This window comes from Brassica napus, chromosome C8, assembly GCF_020379485.1.
Source record: "Brassica napus cultivar Da-Ae chromosome C8, Da-Ae, whole genome shotgun sequence".
NCBI classification, from domain to species: Eukaryota; Viridiplantae; Streptophyta; class Magnoliopsida; order Brassicales; family Brassicaceae; genus Brassica; species Brassica napus.
In genome coordinates, this window is record NC_063451.1 from 23,180,221 (window position 1) to 23,196,419 (window position 16,199).

Sequence of the window (16,199 nt, forward strand, 5' to 3'; positions counted from 1 at the left end):
AGAAGAGGTTTTAAAGTCAATGGAGAGAAATCAGGTGAAAGAGATACATGAGAAGCTTGAAGAAACAAAACGATTGGTTGCTGAAAATGAAATGCTGATCAATTCTATGCAGTTACAGTTATCAGACACAAAGTAAACCTTTTGTACTCTTGTTGTGTGTCTTCAGATTTGTTTCTCCTCCTTTGTATTTAACAGACCGTTGTTTCTTTTGAATTTTTAGAGAATGCATTGTTACTTCTGAGGATAAGATTGTTTGAGTTGCTAATACTTAGATACCTTCTTCAAATGTTAATAGTTTCTTTTAGCTGTCTTAACTAGATCAAACTTGCAGACAAACAAGCCGCTCTTGAGAAGACTCAATAGGAAGCAAAGACAAGAATGTGTTTTTCATTTAACCAATCAACATGCCTCCAAGATCTTCTCCTTCATGAAATTGCACAAGTAATAGAGTAATTGGTTTGTTTTGTTCCAATTTAAAAAAAAAAAGAATATTGAATTTCATTTTTCTCCTATCTTGGTAAAAACACACACACAAGCTTCACACACACTCGTTCGATAAAAGCCGTACTTAACATAGGAATGTTTTTTTTTCCTCTTTAAGCATTCTTGTTTTGCCAAGGCGTGAGACACCAAAAACGATCATTGCAACAACAATGAGTAGGATGATGATTGCGATACGAGCCGTGTTTCCTGATCGCACGTGATCTACCGCATTTGATGTTGTAAAACTAGACCGGATAGAGCAGGGTCGCAGCTAATAATTTGAGAAATAGTGTAATAAATGGAACACCAGATTTAACGTGGAAAACCCTAAAGGGTAAAAACCACGGACAAGGTAGAAGAATTTATTACGAGAAAAATAATAGGAGTTACAACCTCTCAATTATAACGGAGAAATCAATTAATAATTTTCTTGTTATAATAGGAGAAAATACTCAAACTCTCTAAATAATTTTCTCTCAACCCGATCCCAAATACCCGTAAGAAATTTTTTTTTTTTTTTTTCTCTCTCTCACGTTCTTCTTCTTCCTCACTTCTCTCTGTGATTTTGATTTTGGGATGAATGAAATGGTTCACCATATCTCTCCTTTTATAAGCATGAAGAAGGTGTTTGGTGAGCTCACAATCTTTGACAAAACCAACGTCAATAATTTCAGCCACCTAACATCACCGTCCATGCCATCACCGTCCACTCCTCCGACCATCATATTAAAAACGTGTTTTAACAATCTCCCACTTGAAGATTTGATTGAGGATCAATCAGATCTTCACACCATTCTTTCTACCTTGTCATTCCATGTTGCTTACGTCTCCTTCAGGCCACAAGAGGATCGACACCAAATAAACTTGTCAGTAGTGACTGCTTTCGTCATAAAATCTGCTACATTTTCTTTTGTATGAATCTTCTGCATATCCACCGTGCCTTCTTCCACTTTCTCACGAACGAAGTGATACTGGACTCGTATGTGCTTGGTTTTTGAATGAAAGGCTGGATTCCTTGCAAGATGCACGCCACTCTGGCTGTCACAAAAAAGATAAATTTTCTCTTGTTTGTGCCCGAGTTCCTCCATTACCATCTTCAACCACATCGCCTCTTTACTAGCTTGTGTAGCTGCTACATACTCTGCTTCAGTTGTTGATGTAGCCATAATTGACTGTAGTTTTGAAACCCAACTTACAGCCCCGCTAGCAAGTGCAAACACATAACCGGTTGTGGATTTGCTTTTATCTAGATCGCCTGCATAATCTGAATCAACATAGCCTCTGACAACAAAGTCTGATCCTCCATAACATAATGCAACATCCGAGGTTCCTTTAATGTACCGTAAAATCCTCTTTACGGCATTCCAATGCTCTTTGCCAGGATTCGCCATGTACCGACTTACTACTCCCACTGCTTGTGCAATGTCTGGTCCTGTACAAATCATTGCGAACATTAAACTCCCCACTGCTGATGCATACGGTACTCGAGACATTTCCATCCTTCCTTCTTCACTGCTAGGACTCATACCGGAGGATAACTTGAAATTAATAGGAAGTGGGGTAGAGATTGGCTTACAATCTTGCATGTTGAACCTCCGCAATATTTTCTTCAAATAATTCTTCTGTGACAGCCAAATCTTCCTATTATTTCTGTCTCGGTGAATTTGCATCCCTAGAATCTTGTTTGCTGGTCCCAAGTCCTTCATCTCGAACTCCCTAGCCAACTGTGCCTTCAATTCTTTGATACGATCATTGTTGGGGCCTGCTATCAACATGTCGTCTACATACAACAACAGAGTAATGAACTCTCCTTCTCCAAACCTCTTGAAATATGCACAAGGGTCTGCATGAAGTTTGATGTATCCAAGGCTCATAATGAAGGAATCAAATCTCTTGTACCAGCATCTTGGCGCCTGCTTTAGACCGTACAGAGATTTGTTCAACCTGCAAACCAAGTTCTCCTTTTCTTTTTCTTCAAAACCTTCTGGTTGGAGCATATAAATTTCTTCCTCAAGATCTCCATGAAGAAACGCTGTTTTCACATCTAGTTGCTCTAGATGTGAGTCAAATGTAGCGCACATTGCCAACAGTATCCAAACTGTTGTAAGTCGAACCACAGGTGAAAAAATTTCATTGAAGTCAATGCCTTCTTTCTGAGCATATCCTTTCACCACCAATCTAGCACGATACTGCTCCACTTGGTCATCACCATTTCGCTTGATCTTATAAACCCATTTGTTTCCAATTGCTTTTCTTCCTTGCGGTAATGGTACGAGCTCCCAAGTTTTATTTTTATGTAGAGCTTCAATTTCTTCTTGCATTGCTTCCATCCACTGAGAAACATCTGGACTGCTCATTGCTTCTTGGAGATTTGATGGCTCTCCGTCCTCAGTTAAAAGACAATATGCAACATTGCAGCTCAGATCATAATCCTCGTGCCAAGCTGGTGTAGTTTTTACACGTTTTCCTTTACCAAGTTCTTCTTCCAACTCGGCAGGTTCGGCTTCCTCGTGTTCTGGTGTTGCTCCAGAAGAATTCTCCTTTTCCACTTGTACTGCTACAGTCTCTGACCTTTCTTTTGATTTGCTTCTTTCTTCTTCGATCTTCTTATCTTCTGTGAAGATAATATCTCTGCTGATTATAACCTTGTGGGCAGTGGGATCCCACAGGCGATACCCCTTTACTCCATCAGCATATCCCAAGAACACACACTTTCTAGACTTTGGATCTAGCTTTGTAGTTTCTTGGTTATTGTACATTACGTACACTGGACTCCCAAATATATGGAGGTCTGAATAGTCGACGGGCTTTCCTGTCCACATCTCCATCGGTGTTTTCAACTCAATTGCAGTTGATGGCGACCGATTTATCACATAACAGGCGGTGTTGACTGCTTCTGCCCAGAATTTCTTCTCTAAGCTTGCAGCTCCCAACATTGCTCTTGTTCTTTCTAACAGAGTCCTGTTCATCCGCTCTGCCACTCCATTTTGTTGAGGAGTGTATGATGTAGTGAACTGCCTTTTGATGCCCTCTACTTTACAGAATTGGCTAAATACATCACCAGTGTATTCACCTCCATTATCTGTCCTCAAACACTTGATCTTCTTCTCAGATTCAAGTTCCACCCGTGCTTTGAAAACTTTGAAAACTGAAAACACATCTGCCTTACTCTTGATAGGATACACCCAACATCTCCTGGAGTAGTCATCGATGAAGGACACAAAGTACTTCGCTCCTCCTAGTGATATAACTGGTGCTTGCCACACATCAGAGTGAACCAATTCTAGAATAACTTTACTTCTAGAATTTGACGTGCTAAACTTCAACCGATGCTGCTTGCTTGTCACACAATGCTCACAAAAGGATAGTGATACCTTTGTGAGACCCGGAAGTAACTTCTTCTCTGCAAGAATTTTCATGCCTTGTTCAGACATATGCCCAAGTTTCTGATGCCACACCGTAGTAGCTTTCTCACTGGAACTGCTTGAAGCAACATATGCTTCTGATTCTGACAGAGTTTCTCCTCTTAACATGTATAACTTCGCAGCTATCTTCTCTCCTTTCATAAGCACAAGTGCTCCTCTAATTACTTTTAGAGTACCATTTTGAACTTCAACTTTGCAACCAAGATCATCAAGTTGCCCCACAGATAGTAAATTCTTTTTCAGGCCTTCCACGTGTCGCACCTCATGAATAGTACAAACTGTACCATCATACATCTTCAGTTGAATGGATCCAGTGCCAACAATCTTAAGTTCATGATCATTGCAACTGTACACAGATCCTCCTGAGATGGGTTCATAATGATGGAACCATTCTCTTCTAGAGGTCATGTGATATGTAGCTCCTGAGTCGAACAACCATATATCAGCGAACCTTCTTCTATTTTCGCTTGAAATTGCTGCTTCACAACATAGCGCGATTCCATTATCTGAAGTGTTTGCGACATTTCCTTGAGGGTTGGAATTCTTCAATTCCCAACAATCCTTCTTCAAGTGACCCTTCTTGCCACAGTGGTAGCATTTAAAAGTCTTCTTACTTCTTGACTTTGATCTACCATGTTTGTGACTCCCACTTGAGCCATGTTCCATTGATCTCCCTCTCATCACCGTCAATGCCTCTATTTGAGAATTTTCTCGTCTGTCTTCCTTACTTTTGCGCCGACTTTCTTCTTCTAGAACCGCAGCTGCAACATCGTCAAAGACTAGACTGTCGGTGGAGACATTATTTGTTAAGTTGATGATGAGTTGATCATATGAATCTGGTAGACTTTGAAGTAGAAGCTCAGCACGTTCTTGTGATTCTACTTTATAACTCAACGAAGTGAGTTGAGAAAATAAAGTATTCAAGGTGTTGATGTGCTCCGTCACTGAAGTAGATTCTCCCATTCGAAGGGTATAAAGCTTTCTCTTGAGGAAAATTTTATTGTGCAGCGATTTGGCCTCGTACAATTTTGCAAGGTGATCCCATATCTCCTTTGCAGTCTTCTTCTCCTCTATGCTTGATAACACTCCATCTGCAAGGGCAAGATGAAGATTTGCCATAGCATTCCCATCCATCTCGTTCCATTTATCATCATCTGTGTATGTAGCCGGTCTTGCACTAATGGCCGCTAAACAACCATCTTTTCTCAAGATAGCCTTCATCTTCAACTTCCACAGCGCAAAGTTACTGCCGTTGAATTTTTCGATCTCAAATTTTGCCGCCATTGCTTCTTCCAGAACCTATGCTCTGATACCACTTGTTGTAAAACTGGACCGGATAGAGCAGGGTCGCAGCTAATAATTTGAGAAATAGTGTAATAAATGGAACACCAGATTTAACGTGGAAAACCCCAAAGGGTAAAAACCACGGACAAGGTAGAAGAATTTATTACGAGAAAAATAATAGGAGTTACAACCTCTCAATTATAACGGAGAAATCGATTAATAATTTTCTTGTTATAATAGGAGAAAATACTCAAACTCTCTAAATAATTTTCTCTCAACCCGATCCCAAATACCCGTAAGAAAAAAGAATTTTTTTTTTTTTTCTCTCTCTCACGTTCTTCTTCTTCCTCACTTCTCTCTGTGATTTTGATTTTGGGATGAATGAAATGGTTCACCATATCTCTCCTTTTATAAGCATGAAGAAGGTGTTTGGTGAGCTCACAATCTTTGACAAAACCAACGTCAATAATTTCAGCCACCTAACATCACCGTCCATGCCATCACCGTCCACTCCTCCGACCATCATATTAAAAACGTGTTTTAACATTTGACACGTAAATAAAAATAGGCAACAACACAAACTCTTCATCAGTTACCACAACTACAATGTCTTCATGTTAACAGTGTGTCCTCACTTACATGAGATTCTATGTTGTCAAGCATTTCTCCTTGTGTATCAACCAAAACTGCCATGTCCAAGAAAATCTGCAACAAAGGGGAACCTCTCCATTATCACAAAGACAAAGAGTTTGATTAAATAGATTGCATCAAACTCAGCTCAAAGCTTTTCATTCATCCTGTGTAAGAGATTAATGAAATCAAAACATACTTGTTGTAAGTCAAGAAGTTTCTTTTCCAAGTCTCTGACAGCATCATGACGTTCTTGGATTTCCGCCAAAGTGTGTCCATCACCTGAAAGGAAAAAAAAATTACATGTTGAAGATCTTGGATTGTTTATATACATTTTAACACATAACAACATGAAAAATAGGCTCATACATGTCCTCTTCCTTGCTCCTGAATCGCTTTCTGGAAGATCTGCTCGGTGTTTCCAGTTTCAAACAACTCAACAATTGTCTGGAAACCAAGAAACGACAAAGAAGTGAGTCTTTTTTTTGTTGTTTTAAACTTCTAAGGCCATAATAAAACACAAAGACACCGCTTTATACATCTTCATCCGCTCGCTCTCCAGTTACTAATGCAAAGGAAACACACACACAGAAACCATAAGAAGGAGAAGTAAAAGAAAAAAAATAAAAGTAAAACACATCGATGAAGTGCGTACCTGTATATATACGCCTTTCAACCACCTCTCGATACTCTTGTTGGATGTTTTCTCTTAGAACCTAGAACAAGGAATCGATGAAGGCATAATCTGAATCTCTATGTTGTTGTGGTCACGAAATCCATGGTTCAACCAGAGCCTCACCAAACCGTCCAAACCGGCCATCTAGGAGGTACCAGCGACCGAGGTTCAGTCCAAGGCGTATATCTCTACAACCAGAAGGACTTTCAACATGAAACCAATTTTATTAGATTCTACACTCAAGAAGGAGTCCATCTCAATTGGAATCGAGCCAAAATATTCACGGAGCAAGAAGTTATGAATTTTACAAGTCAGAGGTTTTCCAGCCCGTCCATCTGCGAGTATCCGACTTTAGAAGCAGATTCAAGTCCAAGGAAGGAGCGGCCTGAACCAAAGCCCATCATAGGATTCAAGAGGGATCTCTAATATTTCCAACAAGCCCAATATCAGGATAAATTGCCACGGAATTATGAAGTTATGATCCAATCTCCAAAATCGGTCAAACCAGTTCTACACTTGCCTCAATTGAAAGCTAACCGGTTCAATCAGCTTCAAACCAGTCATTGGAGACCAGGAGATCATTTCAACCAATCAGGAGATATTCTAGGCATCCAGGAGGAGTTCTACAAGTTCATACCATGCACCAGCAACCATTGGATCAAGAGGATCCTCATTTACTTCAACTTGCCTTATTTGGAGTCTCAAGCATTAAAACTCCAACAGCTCTTTTTCCTTCAGTCTATGCACGACATCAGCACCTTCCAGACCATTAAGAAGATTCCCAAGAAGCTCACTTACCCCCTCAAACCGTCCAGATACAAGGAGGACACCATCTACATTCATTTGGCCAAGATTCTCATCATTAAGCCTCCCACGGCTAGTTTTCAAGGGAGCCATCATTTCCTTTGCTTCCAAGTTTATTATTTCGATTTTTATTTCTTTCCTTATGTCATTTTATGACTGTTAGAGAGTCCTTGGTCGAGCCTATAAAGCTCTAGTCTTTGTTTCATTGTAAATTACCCTATTTTTAAAGTAATAAGAATTATTCAGTTTTTCTAGTTTTCTTAAAAACTATTGTTCTAAGTCTTTTGAGTTTGTGTGAAGCAACTCCAAAACACCTTGACTTATCAAGGTTCCTTTCCATAGAGTCTTGTGGCGTCCTCAACCCCCCCCCCCCCCCCCCCCCCATCCTTCCATTCCAATTCGTTTGCCAAGCTTGAGAGTGATACACATCCAGCAAGCAAAGCACCATCTCAATCCACTTCAATCATCAACTGATTAGGCTGAGAGTGTCACACGACCAGCAGCCTAATTCCATCCTATCTATCTTTATTTATCTTGTTTTATCATATTAGAAATCATATCTCATTTGTTTTTGCATTTGTTTTCAGGATCATAACTTGCATTCCATCATATCGCCCATCCGGTCATATCTTTGGTCGATCCATCAAGCTTCCATCAACCATTTTGCCATCCCTGATTTCCAGCCTGCAACATATGTGGACACCCAAATCACGATGAATCCTGGCCACCATTGGTTTGGGCATAATCTGAAGCTCAATGTATGATAGGGAGAATCCTGATAAGGAATCGATGAAGGCTGCAGAAGCTTAATCGTCACCGTCATGCTTTTGTGAGAAAATTTTGAAAACATAGTCGGGATTTGAGTCAACAAAGAGGTATGGGGAGAAAATTTGCTGGTGTAGATGATAGTTTTGGAGAAACGGTGATGTCGTAACAGGTACAAAAGCCTGAGCTTCATTGTTGTGCTTGAAAATATGAATCGTCTTTTCTTTTGGGCAATTTTTTAATATTGATTTTGGGTCTTTCCAAATAACATGTATAGAGGTGGGATTTGAGTCATGACAATTTTGACCGAAAGTAATAAAAAAGTTTGCTTCAAATCATTTTCATAGTTTTTTCTTTTCAAAATTGTTTGTCTTTCAATAACAGTGGATTTGATTTAGTTTTTATAAATTGTTCACTACAAGAAAACATAATCTTAACGAGGGCGGTTTTCCTCGTTATTTCGTCGTAAAAGAGGCTTTACGACGAATTAGCGAGGAAACACGTTTACTCGTTACACGTCCGTCGTAACACATATTTCCTCGCTAATTCGTCGTAACTTAGCGAGGAATATATTTCGTCGTAAAGACGAAGTAGAACGATTCGTCGTAAAGACGTCGCTACAATTCCTCGTAAGGACGTCGCTACAATTCCTCGTAAATAACTCGAAAACAGTTCCTCGTAATCTACACGTAAATACCTTGAAAGATTTTCCTCGCAAAATACACGTAACAACCACGAAATGATTTCCTCGTAAAATGGTCGTAAACATTTCCTCGTTATTTCCTCGTAAATAATTCCTCGTAAAATACTCGTAAACTGTTTCTCGTCATTTCCTCGTAAGATTTCCACGTAAAGAGGTCGTACATTAGCTACGAATTTACTTCGTTTTTATTATTTTACAGAATTTTAAAATATAATTAAAAAATAATTAAAATTATTTAATTTAATAATAAATTAAAATTCAAAATAAAAATAAATTCATATGAAAATATTTTATAAATAAATAAGTTTTGAATTTATATAATACAACAACAAAAAAAAAACTAAGGGTCGTTCATCGCCCGGTAGAATTCATCACTCCTCCTCGTAACATCCGCCTCGTTATGTACGTCGCCGGATGACTCGCCATGAATGGGATGTTGTTGTCGCATGTTCCTCAACATGGACTCCCATTCCGGATTTGTGGCCGCAATAACGTCTAAGAAGCCCTCGACTCCACCCATACGAGATTTTGTCGCGGTCAACTCGTTACGCAGCTGAGCGGACTCTCTACGCAGCTCCGTGACTTCATCATCCCGTCGCTGACCATAAGACGATGTCGCTCTCGGAACATCGTTGACGGAACCAATACCCAATGTCCGTCCCTTTTTTTTAGGGACAACCTTAAAAACAAAAAATAAATATTGTAAGTAAATATTTAAAGTTAAATTAAATGAATAATTAAAAATTAATTTTTTTGAAAATTTACCTCCTCGTAAATCTTATCCACTTCAAGTGTGGATAAGGTGACGGGTAATCCGTCGGTAGACTGCTGGGTCAGCTGAGTCTGGCGGTCTTCAACCCGAGCAACTACGTCGTTGTAGATTTGCTCGGACTTGCCATCTACAAATACGCCCGCCTTGTTCTTGTGGGTCCTCTCGTAAAGTTCCATAAGAGACGGGAGATGTCCCGTCTCTTTGGCCTAAAAAACAGTTAAGAAAGTTAGAATAAATTAATATAATTATTAAAAAAATTATTTAATAAAATATTTAATTACCATTTCCAAACGGACACCGGCGTGGGGTTTTTGGCCCGTAGTGTGAAGCATCGGCCCGTTCCCGTGCTCATCGACCGTGTTACGGGAGTTAGAGCAAGCCTGGGCGATTCTAATCGAATCAGGAAGGCGCCAATAACGGATGAGGCCATCCCACACGTCCGTGGTGAGCTCAGCGGGTTTGCCACGCTCATACCCCTTCACGATCCAGTCACCCTTCCAGTTGGAGACCGTGTCCAACAAGCGAACTTTCGCTTTCGCGTTAAACTTCTTCCTCACCCTCTCAGTGATCCCCAAAGCCCAATTATATTTTTGCTGTTGGAAAAAATAAATTAACAATTAGTTTTTTAGAAAGTATATATATAAATCATGAAAAAATTAAAATATATATAATTAATTAATAGAAACTTACAGCGTAAATTTTGAACCACGTCTTTCTGACGTAGTGAGGCGTCTTACTCCAGTTTGGATGTGCCATGGAGAAGTAACCCTTGATCGTGTCGGTTACGTCCGATGCAAGACATCCGTCAACCCCCCACCTGGAAAATACAAATTTAAAATATAAATTATTTTTTAATGTTATAAAAGATATTTAAACGAATTTAAAAAAATTAATGCAACGTTCCGTCCGGTCGGTCTGGGTCGATGACTGGTAAACCTTCTCTGCCTGGCAGACTGAGAATGTCCTCTACCGTGTACTGCGAGTAAGGAGCATTCGGAGGCACCATCAGATCAGGATGAATATCAGCGACCATCGGAGGTGCCATCGGAGGAGGCACAGGAGGAGGCATCGGAGGAGGCACATGAGGAGCCGATGGTGCACTAGAAGAAGTAGACCCAGAGACTCTCTGAGTGTACTGAGTCTCGGGGACAGTCTCCTGGCCCGAAGAACTGGGAGCGGAAGAAGAGGCCGGGTCTAAACGACTACCCGGCTCACCGAAGATCTCTCTGTAATGGGCAGTAAGTCTTCCTTTTCGAACCTGGAAAAAAAAATGAAATTTTTAAAATTAACATCAACAATATATTTTCCAACATTATCCACCTAATCAACACTAAATAACATAAAATCCGCAAACCTATCTAAATTCCCTATACTAACCACCTAATCTATCCTAAACTAACCAAATTAGAGAGGAATCAGAGAGGCTTACCATTGCTACGAAATGGAGAGGAAGTAGAGAGGAAGTAGAGAGGAAAGAAAGAGTGAGCGGTCGGGTGTATATATAAGATTACATATCGTGGTAAATTCGTCGTAAATTTACGACGAAATAGCGAGCAGTTACAAAGGCCCGTGTTTTTTTTTACGAGGAAATGGCGAGGAATCACAAAGGCCCGTGTTTTTCTTTACGTGGACTTTACGACGATTTTGCTTACGTGGAATTAACGTGATTTATGTTTAAATCTTTTTACGTGGTCTTTACGACGATTTCATCCTACGTGGAATTAACGAGGGTTATGTTTAAATCCCTAGAACCCGAAACCCGAACCCCAAACCCCAAAAACCCCAAACCCCAAACCCGAAACCCCAAACCCGAAACCCGAAACCCCAACCCCGAAACCCGAAACCCGAAACCCCAAACCCGAAACCCGAAACCCCAAACCCGAAACCCCAAACCCCATATTCCTTATTTTCTACTTCATATATTCCAAACCCCCATCTTTAATTTTCTACTTCATATATTCCAAACCCCAAACCCGAAACCCGAAACCCGAAACCCCAACCCCGAAACCCGAAACACAAAACCCGAAACCCAAACCCGAAACCCGAAACTCGAAACCCCAAACCCGAAACCCCAACCCCGAAACCCGAAACCCGAAACCCGAAACCCCAAACCCGGAACCCCAAACCCGGAACCCCAAACCCCAAACCCCAAACCCAAAACCCCAAACCCGAAACCCGAAACCCAAACCCCATCTTTAATTTTCTACTTCATATATTCCAAACCCCCATCTTTAATTTTCTACTTCATATATCCCTAGAACCCCAAACCCGAAACCCGAAACCCGAAACCCCAAACCCCAAACCCGAAACCTGAAACCCCAAACCCCAAACCCCAAACCCCATATTCCTTATTTTCTACTTCATATATTCCAAACCCCCATCTTTAATTTTCTACTTCATATATTCCAAACCCCATATTTAATTTTAGGTTTCGTCGTTATTTCCTCGTTGTCTTACGTGGACTTTACGACGATTTTATGCTACGTGGACTTTACGACGATTTCATCCTGCGTGGACTTTACGACGATTTCATCCTACGTGGACTTTACGACGATTTCATCATGCGTGGACTTTACGACGATTTCATCCTGCGTGGACTTTACGACGTTTTCATCCTACGTGGACTTTACGACGATTTGTGCTTACGTGGAATTAACGAGTGTTATGTTTAAATCCCTAGAATCAGAAACCCGAAACCCGAAACCCCAACCCCCAAACCCCATACCCTAAACCCGAAACCCCAAACCCGAAACCCGAAACCCCAAACCCGAAACCCCAAACCCGAAACCCGAAACCCGAACCCCCATCTTTAATTTTCTACTTCATATATTCCAAACCCCCATCTTTAATTTTCTACTTCATATATCCCTAGAACCCCAAACCCCAAACCTGAAACCCGAAACCCGAAACCCCAAACCCGAAACCTGAAACCCGAAACCCGAAACCCCAAACCCCATATTCCTTATTTTCTACTTCATATATTCCAAACCCCCATCTTTAATTTTCTACTTCATATATTCCAAACCCCAAACCCGAAACCCGAAACCCCAAACCCGAAACCCGAAACCCCAACCCCAAAACCCGAAACCCGAAACCCGAAACCCGAAACCCGAAACCCGAAACCCGAAACCCGAAACCCCAAACCCGAAACCCGAAACTCAAAACCCCAAACCCGAAACCCCAACCCCGAAACCCGAAACCCGAAACCCTAAACCCCAAACCCGAAACCCGAAACCCCAAACCCCAAACCCGAAACCCGAAACCCGAAACCCCAAACCCAAAACCCGAAACCCCAACCCCGAAACCCGAAACCCGAAACCCGAAACCCGAAACCCGAAACCCCAAACCCGAAACCCGAAACTCAAAACCCCAAACCCGAAACCCCAACCCGAAACCCGAAACCCGAATCCCTAAACCCCAAACCCGAAACCCCAAACCCGAAACCCCAAACCCGAAACCCGAAACCCCATATTCCTTATTTTCTACTTCATATATTCCAAACCCCCATCTTTAATTTTCTACTTCATATATTCCAAACCCCATATTTAATTTTAGGTTTCGTCGTTATTTCCTCGTTGTCTTACGTGGTTTTTACGACGATTTAATCCTACGTGGACTTTACGACGATTTCATGCTACGTGGACTTTACGACGATTTCATCCTGCGTGGACTTTACGACGATTTCATCCTGCGTGGACTTTACGACGATTTGTGCTTACGTGGAATTAACGAGTGTTATGTTTAAATCCCTAGAATCAGAAACCCGAAACCCGAAACCCCAACCCCCAAACCCCATACCCTAAACCCGAAACCCCAAACCCGAAACCCGAAACCCCAAACCCGAAACCCCAAACCCGAAACCCGAAACCCAAACCCCCATCTTTAATTTTCTACTTCATATATTCCAAACCCCCATCTTTAATTTTCTACTTCATATATCCCTAGAACCCCAAACCCCGAAACCCGAAAGCCCAAACCCGAAACCCAAAACCCAAAACCCGAAACCAAAAACCCGAAACCCCATATTCCTTATTTTCTACTTCATATATTCCAAACTCCATCTTTATTTCCATTCCAAACCACAATATCCCACATTTGCTTATTCATAAAACAAACTCCCAGCATTACCTTATTCATAAAACAAACCCCACATTATCTTATTCATAAAACAAACTCCCTCATCTTATTCATAAAACAAATACATCAATCGGATACATCGACATTCTCGTCATCACTAGAAACATCATCATTTTCATTAAACTCGTCTTCAACAGCTTCGTCTGTGGCATCATCGGTAAGATCTTCGTACTCGTGATTATGCGGATCAATGAGAAGGATGTCATCAATTTCTTGTTCAGGTTCCTCGACTTCATTTATCTGTTCTTCTTGCAATGGTGGTTCTTCTCCACTGATGATTCGTCCTCGAGGTGTAACTTTGATCACTGCTAACCAATTTATACCTGAATCTCTCATCCGAGGGTATGGAAGGAAGCTAACTTGGTCTGCTTGTGAAGCTAAGATGAAAGGCTCGAATTTGTTGTACCTTCGTCCACCGTTGACATCAACTACACCGAATTTGTTAGACCGAACACCTCTGTTGACGACGGGGTCGAACCATTCACATTTGAAGAGGACGCATTTCAGCTTCAGTATCCCTGGAAATTCGACTTCAATAATCTCCGTCAAGATCCCGTAGAAATCTGTTTCCCCTTTCACACATATTCCATAGTTACTGGTCGCCCGCTGTCTACCATAGTCATATGTATGAAAAGTATAGCCTCGTGTGAAATACATCTGTGATGTGGTGACCTTTACAAGTGGAGATTGAATTACTTCGTGTAACCACTTAGGATAATCTGCATCGTCGTCGTCATAATCAACCTGCAAAAATAAAGAGAATGTTAATGAAATACAGATAATGTATGAAAAAAAAGTTTTAGTTAGTACCTGATTCCGCAACCACTTAATGAAGTGTTGATCTTTCCTTTTGTCTACGTCACTTGTGGATATACCAGGAAATGTTTCTTCGACTTGAGAAACAAATAGGCTGTAAAATCACATTTTATAGGAATGAATCTCTCGCAATTATACAATTAATTATACTTATATGTGTTTCGAAGTGTCAATATATGTTACCTTTCAAAATAACGCATCAATGGATCTTCGCAATTGAGTAGAATATAGGTGTGTGCACTATGAGCGTCTTCTTCACTCGACCACCAAACCTCTTTACACTTCCCACCGAGTCGCCCAATCTGGCTAAAGATGTCTGGAACACCAGCAACTGCATATGTTGGCGCAACACCACCATCATCATATCTTCTTGGAGCTCTTCTCCGTGTACGTACTTTTGACGCAAAGTAGTACGATGTGAAGTGAGAAACTTCTTCCGTCAAACTTCCAGCAATTATAGAACCTTCAACTTTGGCGAGGTTCTTTGCTTTTCCCTTCAAATATTTCATGGCTCGCTCATACTGATACATCCATCCGTAATGTACAGGTCCACGAAGCAATGCCTCATATGGGAGGTGGACAGCTAGATGCTCCATGACGTCAAAAAATCCGGGAGGAAATATCTTCTCCAAGTTGCACAATAAGATGGGAATGTTCTCCTGAAGCTGTTCCACAACTTCTTCTTTAAGAGTGCGTGTGCTCAGATCCCTGAAAAATGCTCCAATGCCTTTTATATTCAAAAAAAAATTAAACACATTGTTAGTCATATATTATTTTGTAAATTATTGTGATATAATACACTACGTACCTGCAAGTGCTTCATGTACGTTTGTTGGAAGTAGCTCCGCAAATGCAAAGGGCAGTAGTCGTTGCATAAATACATGACAATCATGACTCTTCATCCCGGAGAACTTTTGACCCTTTTCAACACATCTAGAGAGATTCGAAACATACCCATCGGGGAACTTCACTTCTGATGCCACCCAGTTGAACAACACCGACTTTTTTTCTGAAGATAATCTGAATATCGGAACGGGAACTTGTCCATTGCTTTTAATATGTAACTCGCTTCTTGAGCAAATATCCGGCAAGTCCAACCTCGATTTTATGTTGTCTTTTGTCTTCCCTGGGACATTCAATATTGTATTCATGATGTTCTCAAAGAAATTCTTCTCTATATGCATCACATCGAGGTTGTGGCGCAGAAGAAGATCCTTCCAATATGGCAACTCCCAAAATATACTCTTCTTGTGCCAGTTGTGATGAACACCGTAAGAATCTGGCATATTACGAGGGACATGCCAATTACCACCCCAACGAACTGTTTCGTTAGCTCCGTAGTAGTCGATTTGCGCTTCAATTTGTTCTCCAGTTAGATATGGAGGAGGAGTGTCTCTCACAACCCTTTTGTGCCTAAACAAATTCTTGTTTCTTCGGTAAGGATGGCCAATGGGAAGAAATCGACGGTGACAATCAAACCAACTTGTCTTCCTACCATTCTTCAGTTGAAACGCATCTGTCGTTCCATTACAATATGGACAAGCTAATCTCCCATGTGTAGTCCATCCAGACAACATCCCATAGGCAGGGAAATCACTTATGGTCCACAAAAGCATCGCTCGCATCGTAAAATTCGTCTTCGTTGAACAGTCATACGTCCTCACCCCTGTTGACCACAAATCCTTCAACTCTTTTATCAGTGGT